We start from the raw sequence: 20,296 nt of genomic DNA on the forward strand, positions 1-20,296 counted from the left end.
TGAGGCAGAGGCCATGGGGCCATCCTAAGTGCCTGGGATGGCTTTGCTCCGGTGGAGCCTTGGCTGCGGTAGGGGAAGAGAGAGACAGAGAGAAAGGAGAGGGGGAGGGGTGGAGAAGTAGATGGGCGCTTCTTCTGTGTGCTCTGACTGGGAATCAAACCTGGGAATCCTGCACACAAGGCCAATGCTCTACCACTGAACCAACCGGCCAGGGCCTAGGAAGGCCCTTGTTGATCAAGCTACTCCCAAAAAAATTATATGGAGCAACCATGACAGACCGAGCAAGTCAGTCTCATACTATCCATCACCAGAAGGCTGCAGCCGGTGTAAACAGTGTCAACTTTCTCGGGAAGCAGCATGGCAGATTGGGAAATCCTGTCCAAGGGGTTCTATACTGCCCCTTCATTTGGAGTTAACCCTCAAGGACCCCTACCAGGACAACTTTGGCAGTGGATGTTACTCATATACCTTCATTTGGCAAACAATTGTATGTCCACATTACAGTGGATACATATTCCGGATCTATAGTAACCTCTGTCAGAACAGGAGAGGCTGCTAAGCGTGTTATAGCTCATTGTCTGTATGCATTGTTCTATTATTGGATTTTCTAAACTGGCTAAACTGAAAATGCTCCTGCATATGGAGCAAAAGCATTTACTGTATTTTGTCATACTTACAATCTTTAAAGTTAAGGTATTATTAAAGTGTACTCAGCAAACATTTTAAGGTCAATTAAAAAAAAATTTAGGAGGGGGTAGTCATATCCTGGAACTCCTATGGGTCTACCATATCATGTTTTTTACTTAAAAAAAATTTACATTTCTTTGGAATGCTGATGAACAGGAGACACCAAATTTTTTCACCTGCAAACTACTACCTTCTTTATTAGATCCAGCTAATAACACTGTTTTGTCTTTTTCCAAATAGCTCCAGATATATGGAAAAGATTTATATAGGCGGATGGGGATCCTCAAACCCCTCAGCGAGATCTTCTGAGCATGGCTTTTAAGATACCTAGAGGCAGAAAAAGCCCAATAGAGATCAGGGGAATTACCAGCTTTTAGGATACACCCTTAAAGGCTCCAACGTCCCAAAGGGGTCTCATAGGATGCCATCTGCGTCCTCCTTCAACAGTGGAAAGGAAGGTCATTGAGCTAAAGCCTGCCAGGCTTAAATGCCTCTGCTGTGAGGAAACAGGGACACTGGAAGGTAGGCTTCCCCCTCGCTCCTCTAAGGGAGGGTTCAGTCTCTTCCAGGCCTGCTCCAGCCACCTATGACCTAACCTTGCCCAGAAAGCTGAGGTTTGCCACTGAAGGCTGAAGGTGCCCAGGGTTGTCGGCCCCATCTACGACACTGTGGACGAGCCTAGGGTATTTCTTCCAAGAAGCAGGTAAACTGATCTCATTTGCACAAGGGCCACTTAACTATGTTTTGCCTGAATAGTCAGGTTTTTTATTCTTCTCTCAAAGATCTCTGTTGTGGGTGTTGATAGTCCTATTTTCTGCTGCTTTGCTTAATATATAGTGTTTCCTTTATCCCTCCTACCTCAATGCCCCACTCATATTTCAGGCTGGGACCTACTCCTAATTTAGAGCTCTCTTTCCTCCTTTTGCCAACTTCTATTATGAATCTACCTTTGCCACCCAGCTTAGTGTATCCCAAGGTTCTCTTTACCATGCCACAGTTGCAAAGCTCCAGGGAAAAGCAACCTGGTCTCATCTCTCCAGGCAGAGGAGAACAGAAGCTCCATATCCACGCATGCTGCAAATGGCTTTTCCAGTCTACCTGAACCATTACCAGCTAGAAGCAGCGGTCATTGGGACTTGGACATGAGCTGCAAAGTATAGAATGGTGACAACAATTCCAGTGCCATGAGGATTTTTCCTGGATGTGGACTTTTCCTGGACTCCTGCTCCCTGTGACAGCTCCTAATAGACTGAACTGTGGTTGGGTAGCATTTTTCAGGGATTTGGCATGGTGATGGGGCCAACTTGGACTTGGTGAACATGTTAAGGACACTACTCTTTTATGGATTCTTTCTGTATTGGCCAAGAGTTTGCTTAATCACTGTAAAAAAAAATTAGAAGACTGGATAAAGAAGATGGGACACATATACACCATGGTATACTATTCAGCTAGAAGAAATGATGACATCGGATCACTTACAGCAGAATGATGGAATCTTGATAACATTATGCGGAGTGAAATAAGTGAATCAGAAAAAAACAAGAACTGCAGGATTCCAAAATTGGAGGGACATAAAAGCGAGACTAAGAGACATGAACAGGAGTGTGGGGGTTACGGGGGGTGGGGGGAGGGAAGGAAGGAGAGGGGGAGGGGGAGGGGTACAAAGAAAACTGGATAGAGGGTGATGTAGGACGATCTCTCTTTGGGTGATGGGTATGCAACAGAACTAAATGACAAGATAACCTGGAAATGTTTTCTTTGAATATATGTACCCTGATTTATTGATGTCATCCCATTAAAATAAAAATTTATTTATTTATAAAAAAACAGCAGAAGAAAGGAAATAATAAAAATCAGAGCAGAAATAAATGAAATACAAAATAAAAACTATAGAAAAAAATCAATAAAACAAAGAGCTGGTTCTTTGAAAAGATCAACAAAATTGACAAACCCTTGACAAGACTCACTAAGGAAAGAAGAGAAAGGACTCATATAAACAAAATCCAAAATGAAAGAGGAGAAATCACCACAGATATCTTAGATATATAAAGAATTATCGTAAAATACTATGAAAAACTGTATGCCACCAAATTTAACAATCTAGAAGAAATGAATAGATTCCTAGAACAATACAATCTTCCTAGACTGAGTCATGAAGAAGTAGATAGCCTAAACAGACCCATAAGCAGGGAGGAAATAGAAACAACTATCAAAAACCTCCCCAAAAAATAAAAGTCAGGGCCAGACAGCTATACTAGTGAATTCTATAAAACATTCAAAGAAGATTTGGTTCCTATTCTACTCAAGCTCTTCCAAAAAATTAAAGAAGAAGCAATGCTTCCAAATACATTTTATGAGGCCAACATAACCCTCATACCAAAACCTGGCAAGGACAACACAGAAAAAGAAAACTACAGACCAATATCTCTAATGAATACAGATGATGAAATCCTAAACAAAATACTAACAAATCAAATACAACAACACATTAAAAAAATAATTTATCATGATCAAGTGGGATTCATCCCAGAATCTCAAGGATGGTTCAACATACGTAAAGCAGTTAATGTAATACACCATATCAACAAAACAAAGAACAAAAAACTATATGATCCTATAAATAGATGCAGAAAAGGTATTCGATAAAATACAACATCATTTTATGTTTAAAACACTCAACAAAATGGATATAGAAAGAAAATATCTCAACATAATAAAGGCCATTTATGACAAACCATCAGCTAACATCATATTAAATGGCAAAAAACTGAAAACTTTTCCTCTAAAATCAGGAACAAGGCAAGGTTGACCACTCTCTCCACTCCTATTCAACATAGTGCTGGAAGTTCTAGCCAGAGCAATCAGACAAGAGAAAGAAATAAAAGGCATTCATATTGGGAAAGAAGAAGTAAAGGTTTCACTTTTGCAGATGATATGATCCTGTACATCAAAAATCCCAAATACTCCACAAAAAGATTACTAGAAACAATAAACCAATACAGTAATGTCGCAGGATACACAATTAATATACAGAAGTCTATTGCCTTCCTATATGCCACAATGAAACTTCAGAAAATGAACTAAAAAAATTAATCCCTTTTATGATTGCAACAACAACAATAAAAAATACCTAGGAATAAACATAACAAAGAATGTAAAGGACCTATATAATGAAAACTACAAAGCATTGTTAAGGGAAATCGAAAAAGATAAAATGAAATGAAAAAATATTTCTTGTTCTTGGATAGAAAGAATAAATGTAGTCAAAATGACTATATTGCCCAAAGCAATATACAAATTTAATGCAATTCCCATCAAAATTCCAATGTCATTCTTTAAAGAATGGAACCAAAAATCATCAGGTTTATATGGAACTATAAAAAACCCCGAATAGCCAAAGTAATCCTAAGGAAAAAGAACAAAGCTGGGAGCATTAAAATACCTGACTTCAAATTATATTAAAGAGCCATGATAATCAAAACAGCATGGTTTTGGCAGAAAAATAGACACTCAAACCAATGGAACAGATAGAAAGTCCAGAAATAAAACCACATATGTATGGTCAAATCATCTTTGATAAAGGAGCCAAAAACACACAATGGAGAAAAAAAAGCCTCTTCAATAAATGGTTCTGGGAAAACTGGAAAGCCACATGCAAAAGAATGAAACTCAACTACAGTTTGTCTCCTTATACCAAAATTAATTCAAAATGGATCAAAGACTTAAATATAAGATCCGAAACAATAAATTATATAGAAGAAAACATAGGTACTAAACTCGAGGACCTTGGTCATAAAGAGCACTTTATGAATTTCACTCCAAAGGCAAGGGAAGTGAAGGCAAAGATAAGTGAATGGGACTACATCAGACTAAGAAGCTTTTGCTCAGCAAGAAAAACTGACAACAAAACAAACAGCCAGTTAAATGGGAGGTGATATTTTCGAACAACAGCTCAGATAAGGGCCTAATATCCAAAATATACAAAGAACTCACAAAACTCAACAACAAACAAGCAAACAATCCAATAAAAAGTGGGAAGAGGACATGAACAGACACTGCTCCCAGGATGAAATACAAATGACCAATAGCTATATGAAAAGATGCTCATCTTCATTAGCTATTAGAGAAATGCAAATCAAAACTACAATGAGATACCACTTCACCCCTGTTAGATTAGCTATTATCAACAAGACAGGTAATAACAAGTGTTGGAGAGGCTGTGGAGAAAAAGGAACCCTCATACACTGTTGGTGGGAATGTAAAGTAGTACAACCATTATAGAAGAAAGATGGTGGTTCCTCAAAAATTTCAAAATAGAACTACCATATGACCCAGCAATCTCTCTACTGGGTATATACCCCAAAACTCAGAAACATTGGTACGTAAAGACATATGCAGCCCCATATTCATTGAAGCATTGTTCACAGTGGCCAAGACATGGAAACAACCAAAAAGCCCTTCAATAGATGACTGGATAAAAAAGATGTGGTACATATATACCATGGAATTCTACTCTGTCATAAGAAATGATGACATCAGATCATTTACAACATGGATGGACCTTGATAACATTATACTGAGTGAAATAAGTAAATCAGAAAAAACTAAGAACTGATGATTCCATACATAGGTGGGACACAGAATTGAGACTCGTGGACATAGATAAGAGTGTGGTGGTTACCAGGGGGAGGGGAAAAGAAGGAAGGGAGGGGGTGGGTGGAGGGGAGGGGCATATAAAGCAAACCAAATAAAAGGTGACAGAGGGCAATTTGACTTTAGGTGATGGGTGTCTACGGCCATACCACCCTGAACGCGCCCGATCTCGTCTGATCTCAGAAGCTAAGCAGGGTCGGGCCTGGTTAGTACTTGGATGGGAGACTGGGTGATGGGTATACAACATAATCAAATATCAAAATGATCTGGGGATGTTTTCTCTGAATCTATGTACTCTAATTGATCAATGTCACCCCATTAAAATTAATTGTCTAAATAAAATTAAAAAAAATTAAAACCAACAGGGGTTGTGGCTGAGAAAGCCTGAGGGCTGCAGAAATCCTAGGCATTTTTCTTAAAGGGTCCATGCATAGACTTACTCAAACTCACTCCCTCTGAGCTCCAGTGCTGGGACAGCAACTTGAAAGGAACCAGGGACATATAGGGAGGACATGGATTGTTTGGCATTGGGCAAGATCTGGGAGGGGACAGCTTTCTGCTACACAAAAGTGCTTGCAGAGGCCATTATTCCTTTCCTGAGACTGTCCCTGCCCCCCCCCCCCCACAGCTGGCAGGCAGGTTTTATATCTGACACTCCAACAACCTGGCTAACACTGTTTGCCCCACCCAGGTGTTTCCTGAGACCCTGCCCCACTGGACTTGCAGACCCACCCAAGCCATTTCCATACAAATGGCCTCTCTTGCCTCATGCTTTGGACTTTCCTAAAATCTCTCAAACAAGCAGCATTGGGCCTCTGCATGCCCTGTACCTCTTGCTAAGTGGTCCCCAGCCTGGCACTAGCAGCTGCCAGCCATTGTTTGCAGCTTGGCCTCTCCTGGGCACCTCTAAGCCCAGCACAAGTAACAGCCATCTGAAGATTGCTCTGTAGCTTGTGCCAGGTGGCCCCAGGCAGGGCACAGGTGGTGGCTAACCTTGGACTTTATAGGAGGTGCCAGAGCTAGTGCACCTAGTGGACCATTTTAGACCGTGCAGGATTACTACCCTACCACCTCTACAGGTAACACAATCAAGGGGCAGCTTTGGTGAGCACCAAAGCCCCATGGAAGCAAGTCCTGCTCCATAGAGTCGACTCCTGCACAGCAGCTCCTGCACTGTAGTGGCAGCCAGTCCTTGCAGCTGATCAGCCTGGGGGTCAATACCTCCCAGTGATGCCAACAGCAATCAGGGCTCAACTACAACAGGACGGTGCACACAGCCCACACAGGGACACACTTGAAGTTCTCTGCTCAGGTGATGGGGAACACTGTGCCAATTGGCCCTATAGAAGACCTACTACACAAGGCCATTCTACCAAGTTTGTGAGACGTAGTGGCTCTACCTAATAGAAACAAACATAAAAAAGCAGCCAAAATGCAGAGACAAAGAAACATGTCCCAAATGAAAAGACAGGATTAAGCTACAGAAAAATATCTAAATGAAACGGAGGCAAGCAAATGACCAGATACAGCATTCAAAACGATGGTTATAAGGAGGTTATAAGGATGCTCAGTGAACTTAATGAGGACATAGAAATGATAAAAAAGAACCAGTCAGAAAAGAAGGATATACTAACTGAAATGAAGAATAATTTACAGAGAATCAACAATAGAGAACATTAAGCCAAGAATCAAATCAGTGACTTGTAATATAGGGAAGCAAAAAACACCCAATCAGAATAGCAAAAAGAAAACAGAATCAGAAGAAAGAAAGTGTAAAAAGCCTCTTGGACAACTTCAAGTATACCAACATTCACATCATGGGGGGTGCCAGAAGGAGAAGAGAGAGGACAAGAAATTGAAAACTTATTTGAAAAAATGACAGGAAACTTTTCTAACCTGGTGAAGGAAATAGATACACAATTCCAGGAAGCAAAAAGAATTCCAAAGAAGATAAACCCAAGGAGGCCCACACCAAGACACATCATAATTAAAATGCAAAAGGTTATAGACAAAGAGAGAATCTTGAAAGCAACAAGAGAAAAGCAGTTCCCTACAAGGGAGTTCCCACGGTCTGTCAGTTAATTTCTCAACAGAAACTTTTCAGGCCAGAAGGAAGTGGTGAAAAATATTCAAAGTAATGAAAAGCAAGGACCTACTACCAAGATTACTCTACCCAGCAAAGCTGTCATTTATAATTGGAGGACATATAAAGTGCTTTCCAGACAAGAAAAAGCTAAAGGAGTTCATCACCGCCAAAGCAGTATTACATGCAATGTTAAAGGTTTCTCTTTAAGAAGAAAAAAAAAAGTAAAAAATATAAACAATAAAATGGCAATAAATACGTACCTATCAACAATTGAATCCAAAAAAACAAAACAAACAAAAAACCCCACAACAAATAAACATAACAGAAACAGACTTATAGATACAGAAAACATTTTGACAGTTGCTAGATGGGAGGGATTTTGGGGGACCAGTGCAAAAAGTGAAGGGATTAAGAAGTACAAATTGGTGGTTACAGAATAGTCCCAGGGGTGTAATGTATAGCATAAGGAATATAGTCAATTATATTCTAATAACTATGTATGGTGTTAGATGGGTACGAGACTTATCCGGATAATCACTTAATCACTTAGCAAGTTATGTAATGTATAATCATTGGGTTGTACACCTGAAACTAATATATATTGTATGCCAACTGTAATTTTAAAATTAAAAATAATTAAAATAAATAAAATGAAAATCAAACAATTCTCTTTTTTTTTCTTTCTTTCTTTCTTTCTTTCTTTCTTTCTTTCTTTCTTTCTTTCTTTCTTCTTCTTTTTTTTTTTTGTATTTTTCTGAAGTGAGAAGCGGAAAGGCAGAGAGATAGACTCCTGCGTGCACCTGACTAAGATCCACCCAGCAAGCCCACTAGGGGGCAATGTTCTGCCCATCTGGGGTGTTGCTCTGTTGCAACTGTAGCCATTCTAGCACCTGAGGTGAAGGCCTTGGAGTCATCCTCAGTGCTGGAGCCAACTGCCAACTTTTGCTCCAAAGGAGCCTTGGCTGCAGGAGAGGAAGAGAGAGAGAGAGAGAGAGAGAGAGAGAGAGAGAGAGAGAGAGAAGAGGGAGAGAAAGGAGAGGGAGAGGGTGGAGAAGCAGATGGGCGCTTCTCCTGTGTGCCCTTTAAGAAGGAATCGAACCAGGACTTCCACATGCTGGGCCAATGCCCTACCACTGAGCCAACAGGCCAGGGCCACAATTATTTCTTTAAAAACATCTAATATCCATTCAAGGATCAAATTTTCTTGATTTTCTCCAAATGCTATTTTGAGTCACACATTGCATTTTCTTGACATGAAACTTCTTTTAATCTATCAAATCTTTTTTTTCTAACTGAAGCAGCACTTTTAGATTCTTTGTCGGTAACCTAATTTGTTCATGTCACAAGTCAGTCCCTGGGTCCTTTGCTTTTCCCACCTATTGGTAGAGAGTACTTTGGTTATTCCCTCGGTATTATACCAGCCTCACACCTCCACAGAGTGGCCAGCGGGCTTCCCACTTCCACCTACGATAAGTGCACCATCTGAAAACTGATTTCCTTGAGACCTTTTTAATGGTGAGCAGGGAATTGACATTTTTAAGGCTGTTTGGTTTTGTTTGAGTAGACAAACTGTTTGGTTTTGTTGTTCTCAAGAAATGATGGAAAAAAACCCTGTAGAATGACTCAACAGGAAGCTCCAGGGGTGATCAAGACCCTGGTGTTGTTTTACAAAATGCACAATGGAAAAACAAAACATTTAGAGATTGAAATATGGCTTTATAAAATATGTAGTTTAAAATATGAGTAATTAAATTAATAAAGCAGATGAGCAAAGACATATTATGTCTTCTACATCATGTTACTAAAATTTTGTTCTTTTTTTCTTATCTTTTTTTCCAGAATTTATAATTTATCAGTAGGATAATTAGTTTAATACAAACCATGATGACTTGAAATAAAAACTGCTGAAGAGTTTTAAGCTTGTTTTTGGTTTTTTTAAATGTGCATTTCCTTGTTTTTCAATGAGGCTTAGTGCTTTTTGTATCCTTATTGGCAATTTGTATTTCTTTTGTGAATTAGCTGCTTTTGTGTGTGTGTTTTGTCCAGATACCAGATATCTTGTGGGATCTTCATTTGTTTTCATTAAACTTAAATATTAACTTCTTGTCTGTTATATGTATCATCAATGCTATTCCCGGGCTTTTAATTTGCCCATGTTTATTGCATTTTTCAATAGATGTAACATATTTTTGAGTAGACAAACCTGTCAATATTTTTCTATGTGGCTTCATTTTTCCTGGAAGATTTGTGAAAGGTCTATAAGATTCTAAAAATACGTTCCTATAAGTACTTGTTTTGTTGGTTTGGTTTGTATTGTTTTTGCTGTTTTATTATGACTGATTTTTAAAAATGATTCCATCTTTGCTGTGAACATGATATCTCTTTTTCTTTTTTTTGTAGATTTTATATTCCTTTTTAGAGGGGGGGGGAGGAGCAGGAAGCCTCAACTCCCATATGTGCCTTGACCAAGCAAGCCCAGGGCTTCAAACCAGCGACCTCAGTGTTTCTAGATCTATGCTTTACCACTGCGTCACCACAGGCCAGACATGATATCTCTTTTAAAAATAGATCAAAATCGCCTATTTAAATGTTTAACATCATTTATTGAATAATCTACTCTTTATCCAGAGTTTGAAAATGTGACCTATCATATACAAATGGGTAGGTGTGTGGGTCTGTTTCCGGTCTCTGTTGTCTCATTGATCTGTTTATTTACCGCCCTGTTAGTCCCACAGTGTTTTATTACAGTAATTTTCTGGTGTATATTTTGTTTATATCTGGCAAAACATGGGCCTCTCCTTGTTCTTTTCTTTTTTCAAAAATTTATCCACTGTATGCACTGGCTGGATGGCTTGGTTGGTTAAAACTTCATACCGAAGTGCAGAGCTTGCCAGTTCAATCCCTGGTTAGAACACATACAGGAACAGATGCTCCTGTCTCCCTTCCTTTCACACACACACACACACACACACACACATAATAAATAAATAATTATCCATTGTTTGCATGTATTTCTTCCTGTAGCTGTCATGTTACAACCAATTTCTTGGGTTATAAAAACTATGTTTGGCCCTGGCTGGATAGCTAAGTTGGTTGGAGCATCGTCTGGAAGCACAACCGTTGCAGATTTGATTCCTGGTCAGAGCACATACAGAAACAAATTTATTTATTCATTTATTTATTTGTGACAGAGAGAAGGACATATGGGGACAGACAGACAGGAAGGGAGAGAGATGAGAAGCATCTATTTTTCATTGCAGCACCTTAGTTGTTCATTGATTGCTTTCTCATATGTGCCTTGTCCGGGGGGCTACAGCAGACCAAGTGACTACTCGCTCAAGTCAGTGACCTTGGGCTCAAGCCAGCGACCCCTCGCTCAAGCTAGGGAGCCTGTGCTCAAGCCAGTGACCTCAGGGTTTTGAACCTGGGTCCATCTGCATCCCAGTCTGATACTATATCCACTGCGCCACTACCTGGTCAGGCAGGAACAAACTTACGTTTCTGTCTTTTCATCACTCTCTTCCTTCCTCTCTCTCTAAAATCAATAAATAAAATTTTAAAAAGCAAATTAAAAAAACCCCAAAACTATGTTTGAGTTTGTTTCTCCAGCATTTGATGTATGGACTTTGTGGAGGAGAATCCAAGCTCTGACAGGTTTGGGTTCCAGGTTGGGGTACGGTTAGGTGCTTTGGTACTCTCCAGGAGAGCAGGGGACCTGGAAAGGGCATGGTGGGATAGGAGGTGCCTACTCCACAGTGGTTCAGATAGCAAAGTCTCTTTAATGGGGTTTTCACTGCTCTAAGGCACCTGCTTTGTTTACCTGCAACCACAGACTCAGACCCTGGACTGCTGAGGTCTGAGAGACGCAGGGCACTGTCTAGAGTGGCTCTCTGCAGCACCTTGTGGTTGCAATGAGGTCGTGTGGCTGTCTGAGGCCTCCCATCAGGGCTTCTCTGGGACTGCAGACAGGTAGGGTAGGAAGATGGATGGGAGTGAGACTTCAGGGTGTCCTTGTTTGCAGAGTGCCCTCGGGGATCTGAAGCTGGCTTCTGGCCAAGCCAGTGCCACATCTGTGCAATGAGTGCTCTCTGCTTCTTGGGAGCAGCTCGGTAAGGAGGGTCCTACCTGTGGGGGCGTCTGGGCAGTCTAAGAACTGTTGGTACTATGGCACAATCTCTGAGTTCCGGGTGCTGTGGTTTATAGCCCGGCCAATTGATATCCACTTGACAGGGGCGGGGCGGAGTAGGAGCAAGGCATGGTCCCCTGAGCCCAGGCCAATGCCAAGGCTGCTGCACCCAGAGCTTCAGACACAGAAAGCTGGAAAGCTGATAGGTGTCAGCATATTTATTGGCCTGCTGAGCCCCTCTGCAGAGCTGTGGGCTGCAGGAGGGCAGATGGAAAGTGCCACTGGCTTCTGCCTACTGGCTAGCTTACCCCACAGGCAATGGTCAATGCCAAAGATGTGCCACCATGGCCTGAGGATTCAGTCTTCTGGTGCCTGCTTGGCCTTAGTGGGTACCACACACAAGTGCTGGGTGGACCCCAGTGAGGCCACTCAGTGAACACAGCAGTTGGGAGATGAGAGTTGGTGAGCCAGTCTTCTCCTTTCCTTCTCCAAGGCAGACCTCTGGCCGTCATGATGGTTCACACTGCCCCTCTGAAGACATCTTACAAGGCCTAGTAATCACTGTGCTTATTGTGACGCCATGGTCAGCCCCATCTTGCCCTCGCCTATGCTTCCCTGCCTCTCTGCCTGCTTCACCCCTGCTTCCCTGGGGCTCATTCCCCCTAAAAGCGTCAGCAGCTAAGCTTTTGCCTCAGACTCTGTTTTCCAGGGAATCCAGACTAGGAAGAACTTGTTCTTCACTCATTCTTTTGTTTGACAAAAATTATCCTGTGATGTCAGTTCTGCTCAATGCAATATCACTTAGCATCTCCTCCTGTTCCTGGGCAGTGGTAGAGACCTTGGGACGCAGTGGTGACCACAACAGGTATGGTCCTTGCCCTCAGAACCCTCAAGGATGGAAGAGGCACTAAGGGAGGACAAGTATTCTACTATATATAAAAAGCAGGAAAGGCGAATTCTAGAAGCCTCAGGACTTTATGGCCATTGATGGTGTGGAGGAGGAAGAAACTTTTCTCGACCTTCAAGGTTCTCTAAGCTGGTCTAATAATCAAATAAGCATGACACAGATTAACAAGAGAAAAATTACTAAACTTACATATATACATATATGTATGGGAACCCAGTATACATGAGAGAGTCAGTGCCCCCACATACATGAGTGGTTCAGAGACATAAAGGGAAATTGAGGTATATATGATGTTCTGAGGTAGGAACACGGTAAGGCACATTGAGGGTCCAGAAGTAATCACAGGGAGAGCACATTTTCAGAAATCAGTTTGCCTTGCCATATAGCTAAATAAAAAGTCACTTCTGGTGACAACTCTTATTATGTGCCAGACCCTTAATTTAAATTCTTCTAGACTTGGGGGGGAGGACAGCAGAAATTTATCTTGAGCCCACAGGTTTCTTTTATCTCACTGCTTGCTGCTGAAGCACATCTTGGGTGGCTCATTCTGAACCCTTGCACTGCTCAATTCTAAAACCTGTGAGTACAGAGAAAGGGAGCACTGGCTAGATTCACTAGAAATTCTTCATGCCAGGTCATCTCTTCCCAGAAAGTCTCCTAGAGTGAATGGGAAGGTGGGCTGGCAAGGTGAGGACTAGGGTCACAGTAGTCATCTAAGATGTTGGCCAAAGTCTCTTCTAGCAGCCGGTGGGTCACCTGGTGGGTCAGACAAGACACTCTGGTGAGCTAGAGAGAGGATGGCTAAATTGGAATATTAAATCTTTGCAGGGGAGGGGAGTCTCCTTATCCACAGAGAAGGTCAAGCAGAAGCTGAGTCTACCTATAATGACCGCTGACCTTCCCTCCCACTCTGGGATTCTATGCCTCACTGAGCACCATTCATCTTTTGGGGAATTTCATTCCAATTACTTGCTAAATGCAGTTGACATTTTTGGTGCTCTGCCCAGGTCCGATAGTAGCCATCCATCAGGCCTGTGTGCCAGCCTCTTCTCAGGGCTGGCACTCCTTAGGCTCTGATGGGAGTTGGAAATGTTTGGATGTTTATGTTCCTCCAGGGTAGTCTGTAGCCACTGCTTTATTGCTAGTGAAGAAAAGCTCATCTCACTGCTTTGAGGCTGGATCAACTCCCAAAGGTAATTTATACTCCAGAGTTCCCAGCAGCATCAGGCAGAAGCTAGGACTTTGCCTGAAATGTCACTTTTGGCTGCATTTCCTCTTCCCTACTCTGCTCTACCTGCTCCTGAGTATGGTTGAGGCTTCCCACCCAGATATTTCAGTGTTCTTAAAATTGAAGTACCAGGAATTCTGATTCAAAAGTGGCAAGAGAGTGTTATCCGGGTGGCCCTCAAGAGCTGGCCTAGAGTGCCCCTGCTCCTGGGGCTCTGTGCAGATGGGCAGGAGGCAGGACACAGTAGCTGGCAGGGTGGGGTGAGGGTCTACACAGTACTAGCTAGCTACAGTCTCTCCCCTTGTAAAACTTCAGGGGCCAGGCACAGCCCTTAGAGAGCTTTTCCTGGCCTCACCCTGGTCAGCCCCCACACACACAGCATCAGTGAGTGCTCTGGTCAGAGCCAGCTCAAAGTATAGGATCAGGGCAGAGGGAGAGGCAGAAGGGTGAGGAGCAAGGCAGTTCCTTAATGGGACCAGTTCTTGCTTGTGTGGCTCAGGGGAGATGTTCTGTCACTCCTGAAGCCAGTCTCTTCTTTAAAGCCTAGCCTGGTCCCTGACTCCTGCAGAATTCTGTTGCTGTGTCCTCAGCAGGTGCTGGATGCAGGAGGGAGCCCTGTCTCTATCTTAGGGCTCAGAGGTACCTGAGGCCTCGCATCCAGGCCTCCTTGATACCAGCCTCTACAGGGGCACTAAGCAGAAGCAGGGGCAGCAAGAACTGTGATGGAGACAAATGGACCTCAGATTTTCTCCATGAGGTTAAAAACAAAACATTTAGGGATCCCCAGACCTGGCTTCTTCCTCACAGGGAAATACTACACGGGGAAGCGCCATTTCTGTGAAATGGGTCAGAAGTTTAGGTCTGGGTTGCTGGGAAAGAGTTGAGAAACTCTGATTGGGTTTTTCAACTAGACCTGGAATTTTGGGGTGGGGGCTGCTTAAAAAACTTGTAAGGCTTTTTGCTCAGGGTTTATAAAATCAAATAATGTTTTTGTTTTAAGTCCTCAAATTAAGACAGTTTGTTCTAATGTGGGCTTTTCCATACAGCGCCGTCCATGGCATGCAGGGATGCCTGTGCTGTGTGGGACAGCCACTCTGTGGAGGGGAAGCTGGGAGGGGCAGCGGGCAGCCCTCAGAACAGGGATCCAGCTCCCTGGCCAGACCCACACCCCAGAGTCCTACTCAGGCACTTGGGTGTATAAGCCTCTAGTCTAGAAGGACCACGCTGATGCACAAAGATGATTATGGAGATTCCAATCACAAAGTAAAACTTTTGCACAAATGTTCTCCCCCCACTAACTAACAAAGTGAGCTAAAATAATAATAATAATAATAATAATAAAAACCCAGCCTATTGATTAATCAATTAACCAATTTTAGAAAAGAGCAGAACACAGATATCCTAACAAAAATGGGTAGTGCCCCAGCCCAGCACCCTGCGCCTGCTTCTCCACTCCCACCCCGTCCCAGCTCCTGACCCCGAGCTCTCAGCCTACAGGGAAGGGGAAAAACACACAGATACATACTGTGTCTCAGAGCAAAAGCAAAACAGGGGATTTCTGGATAAAGATGGCAGACAGAACACATGCATCTAATTTTGCTCTCTTTCACATTTCCATTGAAATCACAGTAAATGAATATTATAAAGGCATAGACCCCCAAAGATGGGGAGAAAGACAGAGGAAACAACAAAAGATATGGAATGTAGAGGCAGGTGGACGAGTGAAAGCTGACTCAGTAGTCCCAAGAAGCCAAGTCCTAAACTAGCAATGGCATGACCATGAACCATCCACCAAAGGATCCACCAACCTAGTACCTTGGAAGAGGTGAAGGGGAAAAGGGAGGCGGACAAAGAGGATTGCAGGATGCTGTTCAGAGCCCTCAGCGTCCTCCCCTCTCTGCACAGCTATCTCCCCATCACAGTAGACTAGAGGGTCTCTTCTGGAGTGGGTACACCAGGATGTCTCTGCACTGGGACATTGGGCAAAGGTGAGCATGGGGTATTGAACTGAAATAGGAGGCTAAGAGAAAGCTGAAATGCATCTCCCCTTCTCTAGCCCTCTTCCCCACTCAGCTAACATCTGGGGTCCCCCAAATAAATAGCCCATCCAGACATTCCCATGAAGAAGTGGAATAAAGGCTCACATAGCCAGCCCATGGGAGGAAAAACACCATTGCACTTCCCGAAAATGCTGGGGCTGGCAGGGGAGGAGCAGCCAGTTTGGGCTCCTCTGAGGTGGCCTTTGATGGCTGTCAAGCAAATCTGTAATGTTTGTGTTTGTTTGTTTTTTGACAGAGACAGAGAGAGAGTCAGAGAGAGGCCATGGAGCCATCCTCAGCACCCGGGCCAACCTTGCTCCAATGGAGCCTTGGCTGCAGGAGGGGAAGAGAGAGACAGAGAGGAAGGAGAGGAGGATCGGTAGAGAAATGAACACTTCTGTGTGCCCTGGCTAGGAATCAAACCCGTGACTTCCACACACCGGGCCCACGCTGTACCACTGAGGCAAACAGCCAGGGCCAGCTTTGGGGCTTTAACCAGCAACAGGAAAAGCCTCTTGCCACATCTCTCTAAACAAGATTCAGGAGTGGAAGCCTTTTTATTTATAAATATGAAGAATAATAGCAGAAGTAATATGAAAGACTTGAAAACTTGATTCCAGGAAGTGGAGCTGGGGAATGGGAGGAATGGGACAGGGCACTATTTTTCACAATTGACTTTTAAAATACAATTTCATGTTTAAAGGATATGCTGGTATTAATTAGACCACACAAATAAAAACTACAAAATAAATTCAGGAACTCCCTCGCCTGGGCCCATCCTTGGCTATTTGTGGGACAGTGGGGACACTCAATCTTCAGTCCCGTCACGCAGTTACTCACCCTTCCTGCTGCTGCAGATAGAGCCCGGAGTCTGGGAGCCAGGGACGTGTGGCAGCGGCTGAAGCAGCTGCTCTTCCCAATGGTATGAAATTGTAGGGTTCCCAGTGTTCAGCCCTAGGGGAAAAGCTGTGAAGATTTTGCTTTCAAAATTTGGATTTCAAGAAGCTTTTAGATGATCAGGGACAGGAGGAGACTCCTGGTGGAGACCACAGCCTCTCAAAGCGAAAGAGCAGAGGGACAGGCTGGCTAGAGGGCTCGCGTGGGGGGCGTGAGTCTGGGCCTCCACTCCCTTTGCAGCAAGTGGCAGGGGAGCAGCAAGTCCAGGAACCGGCAGTCAGCCCTTCACCTGAATTTTTAAAAATATTTTATTTATTGATTTTAGAGAGGAGGGGGGTAGAGGGGTAGGGTGGAGCAAGAAGCGTCAACTCTTAGTTGCTTCTCATATGTGCCTTGACCAGGCAAGCCTGGGTTTTGAACCCACGACTTCAGCATTCCAGGTCGATCTTCTATCCACTGAGCCACCAAAGCTCAAGTGAATTTTATTTTTTAAATCCAGTGGTAAGTCTTGCTTTCAATAGGTTGCTGGGTGTGCCCAAGGTATGGGAAGTACAGGGATGCCTGTCTGATAGTTGTGTTTACACATGTCCCTCTAAGGAATGTAATCAGTCTTCAAGTTTATAAAAGTTTGTTCTGTTGGCTTTACTTATGTCTTCTTGACTTTGTTTCCTAATCCCTGTCCCCATGTGTTAACTGGCCCTAACCACCTCAATAGCAAACTCTAGCGAAGGGGAGGAAGAGGCCACTTCTGGAGGGTGATTCTCATTTCCCTCCTGATTACAAAACGAGCATACCCAGGCAGCTGCTGTGACTGCTGCCAGCCCAGGGGCATGGCATCCTGCCATAGTTTGGTGAGTGCAAGGCACTTGGATAGGCATGGAGTTGGAGACCCGACTGGACCACTGAGAAAACACACAGGGACCAGGCAGGAGTGGTGCAGAAGGCAGCTCTGCAATGCCCTGGTTCAGGACCCAGGTTAAGAATGTGGGAATGGGGTGGTGCCAAGCCCAGGAGGCACCACAGGTGCTCCTTTAGGGACAGGAAACAGTCCCTCAGTGCTGTTTAGACCCAGCCCCACGGCTCTACCCTGCCTACCCCCTTTTGCTAATGCAGGCTGCACAGGAGGGAACTCAGTGGGGAGTAAGTATGGGAGGAGCCACAGAAAGAAAGGTGGGCCACAAAGGACACTTGGATGCCTCTGGAGACATTAGCAAGACCACTTAGTCATTAGCTGGCTCCCAAGGGACGGGTATGCACTGGTGGTGCTGGTGGGGGGCATGGATAGCACCTCTGGGCCCAGGGAACATAAAAAGGCAGCACTATAACCTGCTACTCTAAGGCAACAGAAAAGCAAGGATTTTCTGAGTTTCTGCATTTACAGCCCCTCCTTCAGGCCATGCGAAGGAGCAGCCTCTCCTCAAAGGATCTGCCTGAAACCCAGCAGGCTCCAGGTCAGGGAAGGCCCAGGTGAGCTCCTGGCCAGGCCAGGAATATGCTTGTTGAAACATTTAATATTCTCTAGGCAGAGTCTCTGGGTAACCAGATAGCCCTTGCCAGCCCCGGGTAAGGACACTGATCCCCTGCAGTGGGCAGGAAGGCAGTGGCAGGGAGTGGCTTTGCTGCACTGCCTGCTAGGCCAGGCAGGAAGACAGAGACATGCCTTCCCGGGTCTCGGGCACTATGGTAGGAGATACTCAGCGGCCTTCCTGACTTATGTCAGCTTTCCTTACAACGGCTGTCCAGACTTCTTGAATAAGGACAGGAATTCTGAGCTCAGAATGCCTGTGGGTAAAGTCAGCACTGGCGCCTGTGGACAGTGTTCATGCCGCAGGTTGACTCCAGTCCCACAGCAAGCCGGGTTACTTGTCTGCTGAGTTGTTTATCAGCCCTGCTTGATCTCAGATAAAGCATCATACTCCCTGCCCCCCTCAGCTGTGCAGATGCCCAAGACTTTTGTGCCACCTCAGGGCAGCTCTGAGGCCTCCCGTTCCGATGCCCCCAGTGCTCCCTCAAGGATGAGGGGCCTGAAAAGCTTTTCCCACCTTCAGCTGTGCCAGCAAGGAGTGAGGAGCTGGCAGCAGGTCATTGGGGAGCTGTGGACGAGGACCCCAGGTGCCACAAAGCACACTCAACCCTTTCGGGTAGCCTTGGTGTAGGAAGTGGGAGTTAGGATGGGGGGAATGAGTGTGATCCCCCAGAGATGTCCAGGACAGGCTGAGTAGGATGGCTCAGGCTGGTCCACGGGAACCAGTCAGAGAGCTGGTACAGCTGCCTGCTCAGGGCTCAGGCCGCCCTTCCATGAGCAGTCCCTCTGGGGGGTAAGACAATCAGGAGCCAAAGCACCCCAGGTGAACTGGGAGGGCTGTCTTGCTGGCTGGTTAAGGGGGGACCCACACTGTCTGCTGGCTACAGTGGCAGGTGGGGGTGGGATGGAAGAACGACATGTGTCTACTCCATCGCCCTTTCCTATCCTGCTTTCTGTCCCAGGAAATCACATCTCTCAAGACCCCTACCTCTGGCTTCTAGGCCATTGGGAGGCATCTGTGGAAGACAGGGGGCCATGAAGGAGAGCAGTGGAAATTCACACCCGCGTCTGCCCCCCGGGCACCTCTGCCAACAGCCACGTCCGCACCGGGGCTCCAGCTCCCACTCATGAGACTGTCTCCCAGGGCCCTTGCTGGGGAGCCTGAGCCCCTGGAATCCAGCACTCCTCTCCCTCCTGTTGCCTGTCAGGCTTGCCTGTGGGGCACATCCTGCTGCTGCTAATCTCTGGGTTGCCTCAGTCTCCTCTCAGGTTGGCTTCCCCCACCTGTTACCAGTCCCTATGATTTCTGAAGAGTCTAGAACAGAACAGCATGTGTCCCATGTAGTGTGTGACTGGGTAACCTGATTCAGTAGGTCTAGAACATTTCTCACAAGTTCCAGGTGACACGGATGTGGCTGGTCCTTGGACCACACTTTGAGAAGCAAGAATCAGGGAGATTTTTACTTTCCTGAAACAATGTGCCTGGTACTCTTCTGAGCAGTGGGTCACAAAGGTAAAACAAATAGAACTGTTTATGGTACAGAGAGGGAGACAGACACAATCAGGTGACAATCATTATAGATGACACTGTTGGTGAATGCTCCGAAGGATGGACAGGAGGCTGTGTGAGCAGTGAGGTCTATAGGACAGCTTCCTTGGCACCTTGTTGTATTTGAGCTGAGACCCAGAGAAGGGGCCAGGGAAGGTTTCAGCTGGTGACAGAGGGACAGTGTGGACTCTGTGGTCTGAGAGGAGGCCACCCTGGCTAGAGCATAGTGAGGACCCCAGGTACCGAGCTGGCCCTCCTCCTGAACTCAGCTTCCCATGTGACCAAGCCTTCCCTTCCATCTCAGCCTTAGTCCAGCATCAAGTGAGGCCCCAGGTGCCAGGAGCTGGTGCTTCCAAACACCTCTCTGCTCAGTTGGCTGCTGCACCCAGACTGCCTGGCGCCTGAGTTTGGCTGCTGTTGCACTAAAAAGGGGTCAGGAGTAGTGGCAGGTCCCTCCCCTGGCACACAGCCCTCTGGTGTGATGACTCCTGGCCCACATACACAGACACCAATGGGGACAACATGCAGACCCAGGGTCCCCTCCACTTCTGACATTCACTTATCTTGGGGCCAGGCCTGCAGGCCTGGGTGAGCTCCCA

Source organism: Saccopteryx bilineata, chromosome 9, assembly GCF_036850765.1.
Source record: "Saccopteryx bilineata isolate mSacBil1 chromosome 9, mSacBil1_pri_phased_curated, whole genome shotgun sequence".
Lineage (NCBI taxonomy): Eukaryota > Metazoa > Chordata > Mammalia > Chiroptera > Emballonuridae > Saccopteryx > Saccopteryx bilineata.